Source organism: Mytilus galloprovincialis, chromosome 4 (assembly GCF_965363235.1).
Source record: "Mytilus galloprovincialis chromosome 4, xbMytGall1.hap1.1, whole genome shotgun sequence".
NCBI lineage: Eukaryota > Metazoa > Mollusca > Bivalvia > Mytilida > Mytilidae > Mytilus > Mytilus galloprovincialis.
This window is the reverse complement of record NC_134841.1, coordinates 467,998-472,107: the sequence shown is the minus strand read 5'-3', so window position 1 is coordinate 472,107 and position 4,110 is coordinate 467,998. Positions and strand designations below refer to the sequence as shown.

Sequence of the window (4,110 nt, the reverse complement as noted above, 5' to 3'; positions counted from 1 at the left end):
ACACACTTTTGGTATAATGGCCAATCAGCTCATGATGGCGACCGTAAACTTTCTATAGTGATGACCTTATAATGATTGATTCATAGCCCGGTCTAAGCAACTTTTGAGAAAGCAGTATTCCTCGTTCTCAAATTAACGTACTTTGAGCCAGCTCTAGATTAACGTATCAATTGAGACACATATACTCAATATGCTGGTGCCGATGGGATGTAAGTGAACACTGAATCTATTATTATTAAGAGACAGTACATCATCAATATACCGAAAGGTGAAATTAAATGACTGGGCTAATTTCTTTTCTCCTTTTTGTACAAGCCCTTGTATAAATTCTGCTTCATAGGAGTATACAAACACGTCTGCAAGCAGAGGAGCGCAATTGGTACCCATTGGGATTCCAATAGTCTGTTGGAAGACCAAACCTCCAAATTCAACAAATATGTTGTCAATTAAAAAGTCCAGCATGGCAGTGATATCCTCGTCGGTATATTTTCTCCTTGACTCTGTCTGATTTTTCACAAAATAAGCTGAATTCCAGCCCAAAACTAGATATTTAAAACGTCTAGTGCCCTTTTTGTTAAAGAAACATAAGCTGACGAGTTCTTTAAGTCGAGCTTTAAGGTTAGTATGTGGAATAGTGGTACAAAGATTTGAAAATCAAAGGTTTTAATGTTGGTTCAATGTTTTAATGATTGAGATTGTAAATTCACCGATAACTTTTTTGAATTTTTCAATATCCACATCTGATTAAAACCACTTCTTGAATATACCGTTTCGGTATATTTCTGAAGTCCGTTTTTGACTGCAGTGAGTATGGCAGTAAGAACTTTAGAAAGGGATTTAGTGGAACACTTGGAAGAACCTGCAATATACCTTTCCTTATAAGGATTCTTGTGAAGCTTAGGAATCCAATATAAGGATGGAAGATCCTGGTCTTTATCCTTTGGATTAACACCAAAGGAGATCAGAACCGATTTGTGGTCTTCCATGATCATCTGCTTCGTAAACGTACTTATAGTATATGTAGGATTTCCAAGTGTGTTATTTTCCCCCAGTTCCTTAATCAGGCAGTCAATGTAGTGTTTCTGGCAAACAAAAACAATATTGTTTGAGGCTTTGTCAGCTGGAACGACAGCATATTTGTCATGGAGGCAAGACAACTCCTCTATGACCTAAGGGTCTTTAAAGATGGAAGGAACTTTGGTGCTCATTGACCCTTTAAGCTTAGTATACTTACTCTTATCTGAACCAATGACCTCACTGATTTTACTCACTCCGAAAGAGTGTCAACCTCAACCTTTTCTCTGTTTGCCCAGTCTTTTGCATAACCCTCAACAGAATACATAAGTAGTTTGAAGTTCTGCTTTCAATTGATTGGCTGTGGCTCTCTGTATTTCGGACCCTTAGAGAAAAGTTGTCTCAACTTGTCATAAACTATGTAATTTGCACTTTTGAAATCATTGATTTATATTAAAAATCTACTTATCAAATTCTTATTGAGTCTTTAGTTTAATTATTTCACTCTTGCAAAGTATTTTTACTAAAGGATATTTATCCTTTATGACTTGATTTAGTATATAATTTACGTATTGAGTAATGTTACTCATACATATTCATGAGGGTTGAAATTGAACTCTTGTTTTGATTGGTTCTCAGTTATTGGCGGTTAAGTTGAGTTTTCCTTTGTGCACATTGGGTAGAATTTACCTGGACACTGGTCAGTGAAAGACGTCCATGATTGATTCAGATTATATCATATCAGAAACCCATATTTACAGATTGTATGTTTGCTATATTCAGCTTTACAGTTTTCCAGACATGACTAGTAAGTCCTATTTTCGAGTAAATACTCTTCAGATTGCATGTTTATAACATCGGAATGAAAGATTTGAATGGACGTATTTTTATAAAAGTAATGTAATATTTGCCGCTGATTATAGCGAAATTATGTAATGTTTAGAGATATCGTAATAACAGAATTTTACGAATACTGCATGCAGAAAATGGCGTCATGTATGACAAGTTACAGTATATTGTGAAATAAATATTCGAGTTACATATTGTGTAATGCTATTTTTTATATGGACGAATTGAATAAAATTGTCATGTGATTAGAATTTTATATAATTACGAAGAGTCCGTTCTTATTATTGTATTTTGGTTTTCAGGACTCTGATGTAGATAATTTACATTGTGCCAAGTTCCTTATTTACTGGAGAACTCACTCCACAAGTGGTAAGCGAATAATTTGTAGTTTTTTGTATTATTTTATACCATAGAAATGACAGTAAGTCATGGATTATTTCCATTGGCGATTTGCGCGTTTTTAGCAAATCAATGGTTTAATTTGATATGTCGGTATTCAGACATAGTAAATACTTTTTGAATGTTGTAATATTTATTAAGTTTAATTGTAAACTTTCATGTACTTGCGAGAAGTAATTTTAAGATACATTTAATTCTATTTGGTTGTAAACGCAATGAAACTGGTTACCGTTATATTTAAATGTCGGTCACAGAAACCGGTTTGTTAAAGTACATGTGACATGTGATAAACATTTCACTACACGATTGAATGAATGAACACTCCATAGTAAATGTGTATCTACTGTTTATAGTAACACTATTATATTAGAAACTGTTTGAACTGTATTAAAAATGTCTGTGATATAATATGTGTATAATGTATTCTATATGTTACATGAACTATCATTAATGTTTATAATTTTGTTATTTCAGAGTTTTTATTGTCTGATAATAAAACTATCCGAACCTTAGAAAGTTTTTTGTTATTTCATTTACACAGGAAGAGACCCCTTTCACATTTGGCGCCCACGACGTATTATGGAATGATGTGGCACAGAGAGATCCGTCAGATGTCCGATGTTCCAGAATTATTGTCTTTCTACCCGTAGATCTTGATGTTTACCAATAGTGATGTCATACATATTTTCCAGATCACGTGCACGTGTTGATGTTTACCTCCGTTAGCCATGTGGATGTCCACGTGTATTTGTTTACAAAAATGTATACCGTTTAACCGACTAAGAAGATTGTTGTCCCGGGAGTTACTTTATTGTAACTTAGAATTTTTAGTTTTCAATATTTGAAAACTTGACATTTGCTTTTGATTATTGTACATTGTATTTGTGCATGCTAGAAACCGGTTTGTTAAAGTACATGTGACATGTGATGTACATTTCACTACACGATTGCACGAATGAACATTCAATAGTAAATGTGTTTATTTACTGTTTATAGTAACACTATTAAATTAGGAACTGTATTAGAATTGTCTGTGATATAATATGTGTATAATATATTCTATATGTTACATGAACTATCATTAATGTTTATAATTTTGTTATTTCAGAGTTTTTATTATCTGGTAATAAAACCATCCGAACCTTAGAAAGTCTTTTGGTTATTTCATTTACACCGGAAGAGACCCCTTTCACATTTAGGTCTCCAGAAATTACATGGCCAGCAGGATTATACACGAAATGGGAATGTGAACAGGCACAATCAGGTGGTTCAGCTTTGAGGTCATCAATATTTAGATTCTGCAACATCTTTTTGTGATTAAAATTTAGATGCAACAGGGTTGGTGCAGGAATACGATACTATAGAAGATTTTTCAAATTTTCACAATCCATTTTTCATGTGACTGTCATTTTAGATTGTATCTTTTTAATGCATATTGATAGCATTACAATGTCAGGATGACACTCATGTTTTTGCATAGTTCCGGTCCGATTACGGTGCGTTCTAATTACTTAAAGATATATTAATTATGTACATACTTCAAAGGATCGGTCCGTGATGAAGGAGATAAATAAATAAATTGCCTTTTTTGCATTCGACTAGTTAAATCAATTGCCCCCTAGCGAGTCTTTTATGAACAATAATAACCTTGTGCCAAAGTACTTTTAATAGAATATAACTATACCCAGCTATTCGCGTGGTCTTGACGGGTAAATAATAAACTATTATGATAAATAATTTTAGTTTTTTGTCTCATATGGTTCATAAAGACTTACTTGAAAGGAAAGTCGTTTGAGAGATCAGTCTTTCTTCTCCTGTGTATCATTCTTCAGGGCGACAAAATATAAG

The 4,110-nt window shown here is 33.3% G+C and overlaps 1 long non-coding RNA gene across 1 annotated transcript; it reads left to right on the top strand.

Moving 5' to 3' along the window:
• The first annotated feature begins 1,456 nt into the window (after nucleotides 1-1,456).
• Nucleotides 1,457-3,536, top strand: LOC143070450 (uncharacterized). Its single transcript, XR_012976525.1, has 3 exons — nucleotides 1,457-1,822; nucleotides 2,166-2,232; nucleotides 2,804-3,536. It is a non-coding gene; the product is annotated as an uncharacterized LOC143070450 (long non-coding RNA).
• The last annotated feature ends 574 nt before the right edge of the window (nucleotides 3,537-4,110 follow it).